At 44.3% G+C, this 17077-nt stretch overlaps 1 protein-coding gene across 1 annotated transcript in view; it reads right to left on the reverse strand.

Moving 5' to 3' along the window:
• Positions 1-17077, reverse strand: part of LOC124797938 (xaa-Pro dipeptidase) — a 916331-nt gene that overhangs the window by 775923 nt on the left and 123331 nt on the right. The gene's annotated exons all lie outside the window — the stretch shown is intronic.

Raw genomic sequence — 17077 nt, forward strand, 5'->3', positions numbered from 1 at the left:
GAATACGTCGGAGACATAGCACAATTTTTAACCTGCACACTTCTTTCACACGACAAATTAAAAATTGCCCTCATCTATAGCACACAAATAAAACATGTTCAGCCAAGTCTGCCTACCACTTCCTCGGCTTTCAAAATTAGAACTGTAAGTAGGGCGCGATACGTGCGAAGAATCAGTCTTTGAGCCATACGCTTATACATTACGTCACAAACAGAAAACGTCCGACCACGCTTAAATTTGGAGCGATAGCTGTGTGTGACCCCTTCGGTGTTTTGTTTACGTAGGAGAAAATGAAAATAACCAGAAGAGATTAATGAAGTCGACAGTGTGTTTGTAGATAGACTTGTTTATGGTTATAAGGGCTATGAGGCAAGAAGCAAATGTAATTGCGCTGCTCCAACAGATTTCCGCTGCGACGTTAAAAGCGCTAACACACAGAACATGGAATACGTAAGAAATGTATGTATTATAATCTATGCATACACGGGAGTGTCTCTCATTCTGATTCAAGAACGTTTTCTACTTAGCGTATGGGGCTGTATACGACAACATGTAGTTTCTGAGTCCCATATGGTTCAAAAAGACTGTCGAACCGAGGCACCTTCGGAACTACTGTAGATACTATGGATGCTGTATGGATGAACAGCAACAGGCAGGTTCCGTATTTGTAGATTTGCGGAAAGCATTTGACACGTTGCCCCACTGCAGGCTGTTAAAGAATGTACGAACGTATGGAATAAGATCGCAGAGAGTGGCTCGAAGACTTCTTAAATAATAGAAGCCAGTATGTTGTCCTCTACGGCGAGTGTTCATCAGAGACCAGGGCACCGTCAGGAGTGCCCCTGGGAAGTGTACTGGGACCGCTGTTGTTCTCTGCATACATAAATGATTTGGTGGACAGGGTGGGCAGCAGTCTGCGGTTGTTTACTGACGATGCCGTGGTGTACGGTAAGATGTCGAAGTTGAGTGAATATAGGAAGATACAATACGACTTACACAAAATATCCAGTTGGTGTGATGAATGGCAGCTAGCTCTAAATGTTGAAGAATGTTAGTTAATGCGTATGAGTAGGAAGAACAAACCTGTAATGTTCGGATACAGCATTACTAGTGTGCTGCTTGACACAGTCAAGTCGTTTAAATAACTGGGCGTAACGTTGCAAAGCGTTATGAGGTGGAACGAGCATGTGAGAACTGTAGTACGGAAGGAGAATGGTCGACTTCGGTTTACTGCGAGGATTTTGGGAAAGAGTGGTTCATCTATCAAGGAGACCGCATATAGGACGCTGGTGAGACATATTCTTGGGCAGTGCTCGAGTGTTTGGGATCCGTACCAGGTCGAATTGAAGGAAGACATAGAAGCAAATCAGAGGTGGGCTGCTAGATTTGTTTATGGTAGGATGGAACAACATATAAGTATTACGGAGATGCTTCGGGAACTTAAATGGGAATCCCTGCTGGGAAGGCGACGTTCTTTTCGAGAAATACTATTACGAAAATTTCGAGAACCGCGCTATTTGAAGCTGGTAAGATACAAGAAATTAGGGCTCATACGAAGGGATATAGATAATCGTGTTTCCCTCGCTCTATTTGCGAGTGGAACAGGAAAGGAAATGACAAGTAGTGTTACAGGGTACCTTCCGTCACGCATCGTACGGTGGCTTGTGGAGTATCTGTGTAGATGTAGAAAGTCGAGAACAATCCAGATGACATGTCTAGCCGCCTAATCACCATGGACGATTGCTGGGTTATCACTATGATCCTGGGACAAAGAAGCGAGGCAAGCAGGGGAACATGTGGATTCATCACTGGCGAACAAGAAGAAGATCCAGTTATCATCGGACAGGGATGATGCTGAATGGTTTTTGGGGACAGTCATGGCGTGAACATCAGCAGGAGCATACTATCTAAATCTCCTAAGAGGTTAATACTGTCAGAACGAAGCAGGGTCCAAAAAGGTGTTGTTGCTCCTTAACGCTCCAGCTCATACTGCACAAGACATAAGTCACAAATGCAGCTTCTTTGTGCCATTAATTTTTACTTTTTTTCTTTCCTCAGATGAAGAGACCATAGTGTGGCATGTGCTTCCAGAATGAACAAGCATTGATTTTTTAGAAGTAGTGTTTCCTGAACTGTCAGCATGCAGACTCAAAAATGGTTCAAATGGCTCTGAGCACTATGGGACTTAACTGCTGAGGTCATCAGTCCCCTAGAACTTAGAACTACTTAAACCTAACTAACCTAAGGACATCACACACATCCATGCCCGAGGCAGGATTCGAACCTGCGACCGTAGCGGTCGCGCGATTCCAGACTGTAGCGCCTGGAACCGCTCGGCCACTTCGGTCGGCAGCATGCAGACTTCTACAGCCAAGTTTCCCCGAATCATCGATCGTTGGTGACAAGCGTGTCGCAGTGAAGGGTGACTATGTAGAGAAAGACTAACTCTGTCACGGTCGCTGCTTGATTTTTCAAAATGGCAACTGAAACACCGCAGCTTCCCTCGTAGCTGGATAAGGATGGGACACGCAGTCGGCTGTGGTCTTGCAGTAGAAACCAGCCCGGCTTTTGCGTGAAGTATTTTAAGTAAATCACGGAAGACCGGATGTAGATTTGAGCCTCCATGCCCCCGAATACAAGGCCAGTCTGCTTAAAACAGCGCTTCCTCATTTGGTTTATCGTTAGTGTATAATAATGTTCTGTTTATATCTTCTTGCAAAGAAGTTATTAAGTAATGTAAAAAGCTAATGTTACACTGTCCGTTTATTTCTCAACATGTACATTTCAGTGCAAATGGTGACACATTGTAAAAAAAACCACGAGGAAAGCAGAAAATGTGCGCGACTAATTACTAACAGCGATAAGGTTACACAAGTAACAATCTGCGAACATTAATACTTTTTACCATTGCACAATTACAGGCAAGAAGATTAAAATTTGACGTCCCGTAGACAACGAGTTCATTAGAGACAGAGCACATGCTCGGATTAGCAAGGTCAAAGAAAAAAACTGGTCGTATCTTACTCAAAGAAATCATTCCATCATCTGCCTTAACTGAGTTAGCAAGACCGCGGAAAAGGTAAATCTGCTTAGCCTGACGGAATTTAAAACCCTTTTTTCCGAATGCGAGTCCAGTGTCTTAACCACTACATTAATCGCCTCTCTCCGTTCTACCACGTTATCCTGTGAGAGGCGGAAATAACTTTTCTGACAAGTAACTTTTTCAACCAACACAACAATAAAAATTTACACAAATTACGCGTTTAGAGAAACTGTCGCGAGCTGCAGTCAGATCTTCCACACGTAGTATTATATGGAAGATGGACTGGATTTTCTCTCTGAATGTCACCTGGCATGCTTCTTAGATCGGAATCGACAATTCACTCGCCTTGGTGGCTCAAAGTTACGTGGAAAAGCTCATGTGTGACTACAGACGATGTTCTTTCGAGACAATATCGAGCAACTCAGTGAAGTAGCCGATATAACTATTGAGTGACGCAAGTTTGTACAGACTGGGCAACATGTGGCCAAGCGTTATCATATCGCTGTGTATTGCAGAAGATGTTCTGACACAAGTAAATCACGTTGACCTGTAAATCACATTATCCTACACATTCAGCTGTTGTTATTCACACTATCCACGATTCGTGGTAGCAGAGACATTAGATGACAATTCACATCATTTCAATGTGGTGCTAAAACATATACTGAAAGGTGAAGTTTCACCTTCGGCGCTTGTAATGAACAGTACTGTGATCGCGTCACGAGATATCTGCTCCCAGAGGGCAAGGGGAACGGTTGCGAGGGGAGTTCCCTGTGCGAATCCGCACTACGAGCTGAGTCCTAATTGCAGACATCAGCCATCTGACTGTTAATGGAGTAAGTGGGCAACGTCGGTAGTCTAGGCTGTAGCGTTGGCACCAGCTAAGCTCTGCTAGCTGCTGCTCTTTCTCTTGGCTCGCGTTGTAGTGAAAAGCGTAGTTCTGGAACACAGTCACTTTATTGTGTACAATGGTGGCGGTTGTAAACAGTTCAAATAACACTACAGTGAGCTCCATGTTCCTGTATTCGTTTTGTAGCTTTAAGCACTATGGAAGTTAGTCTATCATTTAGTGTTGTCATCTATCTCAAATAGTGTTAAACACAAGTTATCTAAAACACAGCGACGTTAGCAGAGACGTTGCACGGGACTGAATTATCACAATGTTTCTGACGGCGAGATAAACTTAGCAGCGTGGTAGACATCTGGCGTTCACAGTCTTGCACTTGTAAACGTGCGCAGAGAAGAAGACGTGTGATACGATACCCTTTTGAGAATGGATTTGTTATCGCTACAACAGTCATATTTTTCATCTGTCCACGAAAGGCGCACCTATAGGTCTTCTGTACTCAGGCAACCACGTGAGAAAAACTCCAAAACTGGCTAGCGGCATTAGAGTCCTTCACAGTTCACGGTTTTTGGCGGCATCGTAGTGGTCAGCCATTGAGAAACAAACGGAGATGATTGGGATTCTTCCATCAGGGAATACTTGTGACCCTGAATGGCACGAACAGTCTATCAAAATGAGAACAGCTACTAGAAGCTGCTGCTGTTGTCATTCATACAAATTTCTATGCCTTGAAATGAGTAAAAAGCTTGGATTTTAGGACCAGCTTTTGCCATGATTTCACGGAAACTTTGTTTGTCCTTGGTTGGCAAAATTATGTTACGAGTGGTTCTGCTAGGAGGTAGCGCTGTAGAGACGTTTATTGTCGATTGCTTCGCGAAATGAACAAATGAAATTCTCGTGGGCAAGAAACAAGTCAATCATTTGAAGCCACAATGCCGAGTGACTAAAATGTGTCAACTGTTCAACAAACGTTACGAGTTGTCCCGAACTCGAAAAGTCAGTGAGATGGTCGCGGTTCCTCATTTAGAGAGGAAGACCATTTCGTCATTAGTATGCGGAGTGCTTTCGCCGTAGGCCTATCCGTGGTCTGTAGTCGGCATTCGCCACACTAACGCAGAAATGCGCGGTTCTACGGCGGCAGCTTCATGGAGTAATAGGTGAGGAGCAGTTGTGAATTCTTAAAGTCGAGTGTACGGTTATTTACGTTAGTCTGGTGTTGTTATTCGACATAAGTTTTGCAACAGATCGTAGAGTACATTATTAACTAGAGGAGGTAGGAGTCAAAGAAAGGTGCTTAAGTGGCATTAAACGTTATTGTTAACGTGGAAACTGGATTGGTTTTGATTTTGGCATGTCTCTCTGGCCTTCATAGCTTTGAACTGTTGTGTCTCGACTTTTTCTACGCTCAACGAAGATACTGAACCGGGGGAGGTTAATGAGATTTTTACTCCCGCCCCCTTTTCCCTTCGCTACTAAATCGGCGGTACGTCAATGCCTCAGAATGTGTGCTATCAGCCGATCACTTATTCTAGCCAAGATATGCCACAAATTTATTTTCTCCCCAATTATATTCAATAACTCCTCATTAGTTACATGATCTACCTATCTAATTTTCAGGATCCTTCTGCAACACCACATTTCAGAAGCTTCTGTTCTCTTCTTGTCCAAACTGCTTTTCGTCCAAGTTTCACTTTCATACATGGATACACTCAAGGCAAATGCCTTGACTTTTTTCTTTGGCACTGTCCGTCTAAATTTTTTACCCTCTCTGTTTCGACCATCATCAGATACTTTATTGACCAAATAGCAAAATTCATCTACCACTTTTACTGTATAGTTTCCTAATCTAACTCCAGCAGTATCACCTGGTTGAATTCGAATACCCTTTTTTACCTCTTTACAAGACCCTGTCCGTTCCGTTCGACTGTTCTTCCAAGTCCTTTGCTATCTTTGACAAAATTACATTGTCATCGGCAAACATTTCTCTTTTCCTTGAAATTGAATTTCTTCACCAAATTTTTCTTTTGTTTCTTTTACTGCAGGCTCAATGAACGAATTGAATAGAATCGGGGATAGGCTACAACCCTGTCTCACTCCCTTCTTAACCACTGCTTCCCTCTCATGCTCCTCGACTCCTAAATAGCCGTCTGCTTTCCGTACAAGTTGTAATTAGCTTTTCGTTCCCTATATTTTATTCTGCTACCTTGAAAATTTCATTGAACAAAAAATGGTTCAAATGGCTCTGAGCGCTATGGGACTTAACATCTGAGGTCATCAGTCCCCTAGAACTCAGAACTACTTAAACCTAAGTAACCTACGGACATCACACACATCCATGCCCGAGGCAGGATTCGAACCTGCGACCGCAGCAGTCGCGCGGTTCCGGACTGAAGCGCCTAGAACCGCTCAGCCAACTCGGCCGCCTTCATTGAACATTTTTCAGTCAACATTGTTAAAAGCTTTTTCTAAGTCTACAAATGCTATAAACGGAGGTTTGCCTTTCCTTAAACTATCTTCTAAGATAAGTCGTACGGTCAGTATTGCCTCGCGTGTTCCAACATTTCTCCGGAACCCAATCTCACCTTCCCCGAGGTCGGCTTCTATCAGTTTCTCCTTTCTTCTGTTAATAACTTGTCTTATGCGACCACGACTTATTAAACTACTAGCTTGATAATAATCACATTTTTCTTTGCAAATGGAATTTCTAAATTCTTGTTGAAGACTGAGGGTATTTCACCTGTCTCATACATCTAGCATTCCATGTAAAATACAGCTGACAGCGACACATTTACTTCACATAGCGTGATCTCGTGTGTCACTAATGTCTGGAGGATGTGATTTCATGACATTTCAACAAACTAGTGTCATTTTTTAAATATTTTTGTTACTGGTCAACAGCAAAGAAGTGTGACAGAACAACAAACACTAAGATCACCGCACTCAAAAAGATTGGCAGAGTCAGCTTGAAAGCATAGGGTGCCGGAATCTCCGTTATGGAAGATCTCAAGTACGAAGATTGATTATAATGATGATCAAAATAGGTGCGCGACTAACTACGCTGACTAGGTTCAAGAGCGGGTCCCCTGGCTACGTCAGTCTCCCTCAACTTAACAAAAGGTGCGTGGATACTACGCCAGGCTAGAAAAGCAGATCTCGCAAAATTACTGTATTGCCTCACCAACATGAAATGGTATAAAAGAAGTTCGGTGGTGTGTTGCCGGCTAAGAATCTGTGACGCAGTGGTCCTTAGCGCTCGGGCCAAGTTAATTTACTGTCATGGAAAAAAAAACAATAAAAACAGTGAAAAATCGACGCACACAACAATTTGTAAAATATTCTAAAGAACTCCAAACTAGAAGGAGTTGACTGATGAAATCCTGCATGATGACCAAAACAGTAACAAATCTGTGGAGATGAACAAAAGTTTACTACTCATATGATCGTTTGTGTCGTCATACAAAACAGAGACTAAGCCTCCAGCCAAACTGTGTACTGTCCTCTCGCTGTCAAAGACAGTGCACTCCTGCAACATGTAACAAGATGTTTGTGCAACACGAGGACCGCACACTGATTGGTCCTTTGGTTGGAAGAAACTTTGCATCACCAGACAGTGCAGAATCTGGCGATGTACCAGGTGGCTACCATTAAAGTGTACCTACTCACAGAGGTGTGAGTTGTAATTATTATATGGCAGCGAAATATGAGTTCCAATTTTGACCACCGGGTGTCAATGTGGCGCAGTGAATGCAAGAAACACATACATAAATGTTTCCTTATGTAATGAATTAGCAACGGGACGCACGAGAAAACGTTTAACATTTGAGAACGGAATAATGTGGAGTAAGTTATTAACCGCTGCTATCACAATTTGTCCAACGTGAGCACCGGAGACGTCGGCGGCACGCTGCAGCCGTAAAACGACGTAATCAACAGCTGCTCGTAGCAGTTCCGGTGGAACTCGAGCAACGTGTTCCTGTACACCGGCCTTCAGACCAGGTAGTTTCCAAACGTGTCCCTGGTAAACGCGTTCTTTTATACACCCAAAGAGCCAAAAGTCACACGGATTCAAATCACGTGATCTTGCAGGTCATGCACTTGGAAAACCACTGGAGATAACAGGTTCCTGGAAGGTAGCATTAAGCAGATCTTTCACTGGGGGAGCTGCATGAGGTGTTGCCCCATTTTGCATGAAACAGTGGTTTCCACACAGTTGCGCTCTTCCAAAGCAAGAATAACATTCTGTACAAGGTCGTTTCCTTAACGTGCAGACGGCACTGTACCCTGAAAAGCCATCTGGGTATATTGTCTTCAGAGATGACTGGACCGAGGATAAAGATGCTTGTGAATTCACATCACACAGTCACAAACGGCGAATGAAATGGTTCTTTGTGCACAACGCGCGACTTAACAGTATTTCAAGCTGTATCCACTGCATCCTGTAGTGAAAATGTGCCCCGTCCCTCCACAGAATATCGGCCGGCCAATATGTCATCAATCCGTGTCAGAAACTGGAGAGCAAATTCTGAACGTCGCTGCGGATCTGAGTTTTCAGTTGTTGCACCGTCTGGAACTTGTACAGGCATGGACAATTCTCGTGAAAACGCACGAGCACTAGCTCAACCCGGGGCGCGTGCTGCATGGTCACTCACAGCAACAGCAACATCGTTAATACCCTCCATCGGTATAGGACGCCTTCCTCTTCCGGGTGCCACACCAAGCTCACCCGTGTTTTCGAAATTCATTTCATCTTCTTTAAACCACTTAAAGACGTCGGACGCTCTTCTGAGACCATTCAGTCGGTGACACTCTGCCACTGCAGCACTGTTACTGCTGCCGCTCACATAAAACAGTTCCATTAACAGCGCACGGTCCTCTTCTCGATAGCCATACTGTTCACTCACGTTATGGCTTGTCAGATAACAGCGCGAATGTCATACGGTCACTCAAACGCGCCATATTTGCACTCTAGTGGCCACCATCGGAAGTAATTTTTCCGGTATAAATCGGTTCCGCATTAACACATTAGCATTTCTACCATGTTTCGCTGCCATATGATGATTACAGTCCACACTGCACCTCCGTAAGTAGCTGCATTTTATTTATAACCATCCGGTATGAAAGAGGATTCATTCTGTCTCAGTCAGAGAACGAACTACGCAACTGCCAAGAAGCCTCTTTCGCTAACTGACTCCTTGTCGCGCATTTCCAGCCATTCATTCTTCCGTTGACGTATGGTCGTCCACCAACAAGGCGAGGTAACGGCATTGGGTGGTCGTAACACTGAGCTAGAACAGGTATTTCGCAGGCTCCTTTAGCTGCTGCATCTGCCAGTTTATTTCCCCGAATCGCCACACACCCTGGAACCGACCTGAATATCACTTTCTTCCCTCGATATTGCAGTGCCAGAAATTTTACAGTGCTATGCTTGCTGCAGGGATTGCTATTTGTCTTAACAACATAAATAAATGTTGCGCACCTCCCATAAATCAGCGTTCGATTACACGGTTAGCGACAAATCACTGGAAGCAGTAAAAGCAGTAAAATCTTTACGACTATCTGTCCGGACGACCTTAAGTGGAACGGCCACGAAATGATTAGTTGTAGAAAATGGATATGCCAGGTTAAAATTCACTGGAACAATTCTACATCTACATTTACATCTACATGGATGCTCTGAAAATCGCATTTAAGTGACTGGCAGAGGGTTCATTACTCCAATCTCGTATAGCGCGCGGAAAGAATGAACACCTATATCTTTCCGTACGAGCTCTGATTTTCCTTATTTTATCGTGTTGATCGTTTCTCCCTCTATATGTCGGTGTCAACAAACTATTTTCGCATTCGGAGGGCAAAGTTGGTGATTGGAATTTCGTGAGAAGATTTCGTCGCAATGAAAAACGCCTTTCTTTTAATGATACCCAGCCCAAATCCTGTATCATTTCAGTGACACTCTCTCCCATGTTTCGCGATAATACAAAACGTGCTGCCCTTCTCGGAACTTTTTCGATGTACTCTGTCAGTCTCATCTGGTAAGGATCCCACAGCGCGCAGCAGTATTCTAAAAGAGGGCGGGACAAGCGTAGTGTAGGCAGTCTCTTTAGTAGATCTGTTACATTTTCTAAGTGTCCTGCCAATAAAACGCAGTCTTTGGTTAGCCTTCCCCACAGCATTTTATGTGTGCTCCTTCCAATTTAAGTTGTTCGTATTCCTACGTATTTAGTTGAATTTACGGCCTTTAGATTTGGCTGATTTGTCGTGTAACCGAAGTTTAACGAATTTCTTTTAGCACTCATGTGGATGACCTCACACTTTTTGTCATTTAGGGTCAACTCCCAATTTTCGCACCATTCAGATATCTTTTCTAAATCGTTTTGCAATTTGTCTTGCTCTTCTGATGACTTTATTAGTCGATATGGTAATATAATTCATCCACGAAAGAAATAGGTTAGAAAGAATCTCTTTACATCAATGGCCTCCTTGAATATTAATCGATCGGATTATCAGGTAGGACTAACAGAGGAGAGACAGAAGATGCAAAGAAGAGCGGCGCACTTCGTCACGGACTCCTTTAGCAACGACGAGAGCGTTGCGGATATGGTCATTAAACACATGTGGCAGACGTTAAAAGACAAACAATGCGCGTCACAGACAGATTTGCTGTTAGAATTCCAAGAAAATTCAACACAAAAAGGGTCGAGCAACGAATTACTTTCTCCAGCAGAAATCTCGTGGAATGACCACGAACTGAAGAAATTTAGAGAAATTAGAGATCATTCAGAGTCATAGCGGAAGTAGTTCTTTCCACGCACTATTCGCGAGTGGTAAAGACCGGCCGGGGGGGGGGGGAGGGGGGGGGAGGGGGGGGGGGAGGGGGGGGGGGAGGGGGGGGGATCGATATAGCAGTGGCAGAATTACCCTTAGCTACACAGTTTAAGGTGGCGGTGGCTTACAGACTATAGCTGTATATGTAGGTGAAGAGCGGTGTCCTGGATGGATTGGACTGGATTCCCTACTGAGCAGACGCACTGGATAGTGTGGGTGCACTCAATGAACAGCAGTAGATGAGTAATTTCGAAACTCATATACATTCTCCAGCTCTCCCAATACCACAGGTACCTTCGCGTAACACACGCTGAATAATGCAATCGAACTTTCTCGCGCAAACACTTTTGCATGAAACATTCTCGTTTTAATTGTTGCGAAAAATCTTGGTACAATTTCGAGATTTCGACAAAATCCTCCAACGCCTTCATCAGAATGAAATGACTGTGGTGGCTGCTCTTGTGGTGCCCATTTATAGTCCATAGTGGGCTTGTGATTGATCGGCGTACGTCATCATTACGTCACGCTGCCAGAGATATGTCCCCCTGACTGCAGGGGGTGCTGCCACGGCTCTCGTAGGAAATAAACAGTTCTTCGCATTTCTCTGCTTCTTTTTAGTATCGAGAGCTCACTTCCGAGTAATTCTGAGATCATAGCACCTGACACGATTGAAGTTGTTCTTGCACATTCTAATTTCCACTGGTTCTTTCATGAGAGAATCCCAGGAATAAATTCCTGAAAAGCGTTGTGAAATAAATGAAGAGACGTAACCTTTGCAGTGTTTTATTGTTTAAATCATTATACTGTGCTTATTTATGAGACTGTTGTCAGCAATTATATCGGTCAGCCTATCCGTGCCGTACCGACCGACCGCTGTGCGGAACACCGAAAGGCACATTACAAATCGACAACTGGAGAAATGAGTAGTTGATGAATACGGTCTCACAAATAAACACAAAACAATGTTTAATGAAAATGTAATTTTGTCCCACGGTTCTAAATACTGGGACTCCGTTATTAAAGAAGCAGAGAAAATGAGAATGTGCTGACACAGCTACAACGAGGATAGCGGCTACAATCCCAGCAGTGCGCGGAATCGGGCACTCGACGCTGAGAAGCCAGAAATAAGCGCCAGACTGTTTACGTTGCTACGAGAGCCGTTGCAGCGCCCGTGCAGACAGGGACACGACCTCTGGCAGCCTGACGTAATGATTACGTACGCTGATCAGTCACAAGCCGTCTATGGGCTACTAATAGTTACTACAGCAGCAGCTGCGATAGGCAAGGAGACGATGGAGCCATTCCTCGAAAGCTCCAAACTGTGCCAAGATTTGATGCAACAAGTAAACAGAGAATATTTGATACGTGATATTGAATTAGTTCATTAAGCTTATCACGTAGGAGCAAACCACAGAGCAGCCACGGTTGTCCACTGCTTAAGCCCACGGCAGTCGGATCAGCGGATATGTCTCTTGCGGGCATTGGTCAATCCGAGATGATTGGTCACCGGAACAGACCAGTTTGCGGAACGCAACCTCGAATCGTACTGGAAGCGAGTTTGAAACGCTGACTGGCGCTCGATGTTTCAAACGGTTGGTATCAGCTTTGGAAACGAGTGCTGCCCCAGCACGTGGCGTCATCGGCCACAGACGTCGGCAGAGATGGAACGGGAGCAGGCAGCGGCGCGCCGAGTGAGTCACAGGGAATCGATGCCCTCGGGGCCGGCGGAAGGGAAGCCCGCGAAGGCCCGAGACTGGCTGCCGCTCGATAAAGCAGCGCCCGGCGCCGCGCCAAATGCGGATGTTCCAATAAAAGACCCTGCCCGTTCGCTGCCTGCCTCGGCACGCCACGCCACGAGCGCCGCTATACTCCAGAACTCACTCCAAACGCACACCTGTCGTCGTGCCCTGCGCGCTCTCCACCCTCCGAGTCCGCAAAATAACACCAAACTAGATACCCACTTCGATTCAGCACACTGTTTTCGGACGAATACAGCAGTCGTGGTTGAAGCGTTGTATTGATCGACCATCACGTAGGAGCTTAGACGAGCAAACCAGAACATGCGTGAAAGCAGGAACCAGTTGCTAGTTGTTCCAGCGTTGTTGTGGTCTTCCGCACGATGCCCGGTTTGATGCTGTTCTCAACGTTAGTGTACCATGTGCAAGCCTCTTCATCTCTGCCTAGCTATTGCAATCTATATCCACTCGAACATGCCTACTGCACTTAAGCCTTAGTCTCCATCTGCAATTTCAACCCCCTCCCCCCCCCCCCCCCACCCCCACCCTCGTCCCGCCCTCTGTTACCAAATTCGATGGCTCAGCAAGTGTTCCATCAACTGATCCATTCATTTAGTCAAGTTGTGACAAATGTCTTTCCTCACCAGTTCCATACAGGAGCTCTTCAATAGTTATACGAACCCTTTTCTCACCGATTCCATACAGGAGTTCTCCATTAGTTATTCGAACCATGCATCCATCTTCAGCAGTCTCTAGTAGCACCACATTTCAAAAGCTTCAATTACATTATTGTCTGAATTTTTTATAGTACACGTTTTACCTGTACATAAAACGTTACGATTAAGACAAATATTATCATAAAATACTTCATAACCTGTTTATATTCGATGTAAAAACATGTCTCTCTCAGAAAAGAGCTTTACTTACTTTGCCGGTCTACATTATATTCTCTCTACTTCTGTCATCGCTAGTTATTTTACTGTCCAAATAGAAAAACTGTTACTTTTAGTATCCCATTTTCTGATGTAATTCCTTCAGCGTTATCTCACGCTCTTCGACAACACTTCATTGTCCTTGTTTTGTGTTTTCTGCTGTCCCTCTACACCTCTTTTCAAGACACTATCTATTCCATTCAACTGAGCTTCCACGTCCTTTGCCGCCTCTGAAGGATTACAAAGTCATCGGTAGACTTTAATATTTTTCACTTCTTCTCTCTGAACTTCATTTCCCTCCCCAACATCTCCTTAGTTACCCTTACTGCTTGCTCAATGTACAGATCCTCTGATTGATCTGCAGAATATGCTACAACAACCTTGTCTCACTTCCTTTTCAATTGCTGTTCTACTTTCGAGTCCTTCGACTATTCTAACTGCAGTTGCGTTTCTGTGAAGCTGTAGATAACCTCTTGTTGCTTTATTGTACCTCAGATAACGCGAGAATTTCAAAAAGTGTCTTCTTGACGACATTAGAGTTCTAACTGCGGGCTGTTGTAGCTCGAGTCATGATAGCATACAGAGCTCTTTGGGGAAATTCGTCTCTGAAGTAAAATCGGCGAAGACAAACTGTTCCGGTTTTACAATTTTTCTGTTCCACGATATGTTTACGTAAGGAGAAATCGAGAAAATGTACAATCCAAATTCTCTGTTTCCAACTGTGTACCACGTGGGGGCGTAGTACTGGTTAGTAAAACTATTTATTGTGTGTTCCAACTTCACATTAAGCGTAAAAGTAGCCGTCACAGTCAATGAAATCGTTTTTGGTGATTATTCACTCAATGATGAAGGCGCCATTTCTAGTACTGTACGAGATCAAAATGAGCTTACTCACACATCTACGAACACCCAAGATTGACTTTATAGCCTGTGATATCACAGAGCACCAATTCAAATCGTTTTCCTACAAAATTCGCTTTATGTCACAATCACTGCTACCCATTAAAGCTGAAGTCATATATCATGCCAACATGTTTTTCAGCTGTTTTTCTCCCTATCATGAACAGTCTGCCTCCTATTTTATTTCCTTGGATGACACAGGCAAACTTCATAACTAACTACATGATACGCAGCACCAGCACGGTACAGTTTACATAAAACTATGAAGAACTTGGTGAATTTTTAACCAAAGTAATAATGTTTGGAAAATGAATACGTTGAAATAAAACTTCACATGCACTACAATGGATTGGGTTTCGACATCTAGTTCTTTCCTAGGAATTGTTTTTGTTCGAATGGTGACTTTATCCAAAGCTAGTAATTAGCATTGGCCCTTAAATCGTAGAATCATGGGTTACTTTCTCATTTTTAATATATTTACGAACGAGCATAGAAGACAGAACAAGGAGCCACTGTAGAAGTACCTAAAGAACCCTTTATCTGTGACGTTAACCGATTATTTACGAGCGGAAAGTGTACTGAGGAATTATAAACCAATGCAGAGCGACCGAAATGGTGTTGAGAACCCGATATTTTCATAACTGGAAGAAAAGTACCACGTTCTTTCTTACTGTCCTTTTTCCGTTCTTTCCTCACCTCACTTCAGTACAATGCCTGTGCGACTCCTCTGCCTCATCCTCGCTCAACATCGCCACTTTGGAAAGCAAATAATTTTGTAGAAGCAGCTTTTCCTCCAACTGTATAAGAATGACTGTAGAACAACACTTATTCCGGGCCGGCCTGTGTGGCCGAGCGATTGTAGGCGCTTCAGTCCGGAACCGCGCGGCCGCTACGCCCGCAGGTTCGAATCCTGCCTCGCGCATGGATGCGTGTGATGTCCTTAGGTTAGTTAGGTTTAAGTAGTTCTAAATTCTAGGGGACTGATGACCTCAGAAGTTAAGTCCCATAGTGCTCAGAGCCATTTGCCTCATGTATGACATATCATCACTTGAGGACAGCTCGACCGATTTTGGCTCTTCTTTGTTGTTGCTGTTGTTGTGTTCGTAACTGTCAGGACAAGGTTTATATGAAAGAAAAATTTTGGAAAATCCATCGGAAAGGTCGGAAATTTCGATGATATTTTCGTACGAAAATCTCAATCAAAGAAATGTGACGGTCGGTTTGACAGTTCTGCTATCGCACGATTTCATTAGAACGACAAATTTCGCAATGAATATCGATATTTTGAGACAAAGAATACAATTGAAGGAGATATTTCAGTATAGTATTGCTGGTGATCATATTTTTGGTGTATTGGACAGACAGAATTGAATTCAGTTCGTGGCAATTTGGTGTGTTGCAAGCGTTAACTTGATTTCAGTTCGCGATTTATTTCTTTCGAGAAGATGCCGCGCAGCGTGGGCTGGTACATAACCGTCGAGTCAATGAGGCTGACGAGGAGCGTAGACAGCTTTTTGTTTCAGTTCACACAAATACAAGGAAAGATTCGGTTGGATGAACGCCTTCTCGACCAACTGACACGCACACCCTCGAACACTGTAAATGAGGGTAAACACTTTCTGTTCAAGCGGCTGCGAGAAAGAACACGGTAAGCTGTGCTGTGAAAATGTAAGGTTTTGTTTGCTTTTCGCAGTCATTTTTAAAAGAAAATAGGAATGTTGTGTTTAGGGCTAACATTATAATCCTACCTATTCGTAGATGTAAACCATGCGAAATAGTGTTATGAAAACTACTATTCTCAGAGACCCAGAAGCTTGCCTTATATTCCCAATCAAGGCTACGCTTCCCAAAATAACAAATAAGATCTGAGAAACGGGAGAGGAAATGGATATAAAGAAAGGAAGGAAGGATATGGGCAGAAATGACAGGGGGAGGACGAGGAAATGGGCTGAGGGATAGAGAGAGGAGGCAAAAGGAGGTTAGGACGTAGGGGCCAACATCCAATTCACACACATTAGCAATTGCAAATCACTACCGGGTTCGCTAGTGTTATATAAATATAAGAAATGTATTATCGGTCTCTCTTTACCGTTAATTTTCTCCAACTGTGTGTTACGGTGACAAAAGAGGATGTCAGCAAAAACACTTGCATTTGCCGGGGTGTGTTAAAATTCTCTTCCCCGACGAGCACGTCTCAAGTCAACATAAGTAAGAGCGTGCCTTAGCAAAGGGTACAATACCACGGAAGTTGAATGTCACGGGAGTTTTTGCCGCAAGGCGTCAGTAACTGAGTGAGGAAAATGCAGGCGAACGATGAGAGCGCTCACGCAGGCGGCTGACTCAACTCGGACCGCCAGCGGCGCTTTCATTAGCGATTCCCTGACGAATAGTCCGCATGCACAGGTAGTAAACAAGCCGTGCTGCGGAAGAGAAAGTCTCATCCAGCGAGCGCACTACATAGGTTTACCAGGCAGGGGCGGCCGGGCCGGCAGTTTGCTCGAGGAGAGACGAGTGGCTATCGATTGGCCGTCATGTGGGCGCGGATTTCCCCTGGAGCCTCTCCAGAATTTCGCTGCGTCGTCGTCGCCGTCGGCGGCGGCGAAGAGGGGGTAAAAAAAGTTGCACAGACGCGGACGACAAGCAAGCAGTCTTTCTTATCCCGGCACAAGGGAAGAGCCATACAAAATTGTTCGACTACAGAGACTAGCAAAGGAACGAGGCTGTCGGAAACAAGAAAATCATCGCCGTGAAACAAAGCGAATATAGCGTATCACACAACCCCCTTCCATCCACGCCC

Source organism: Schistocerca piceifrons, chromosome 5 (assembly GCF_021461385.2).
Source record: "Schistocerca piceifrons isolate TAMUIC-IGC-003096 chromosome 5, iqSchPice1.1, whole genome shotgun sequence".
NCBI classification, from domain to species: Eukaryota; Metazoa; Arthropoda; class Insecta; order Orthoptera; family Acrididae; genus Schistocerca; species Schistocerca piceifrons.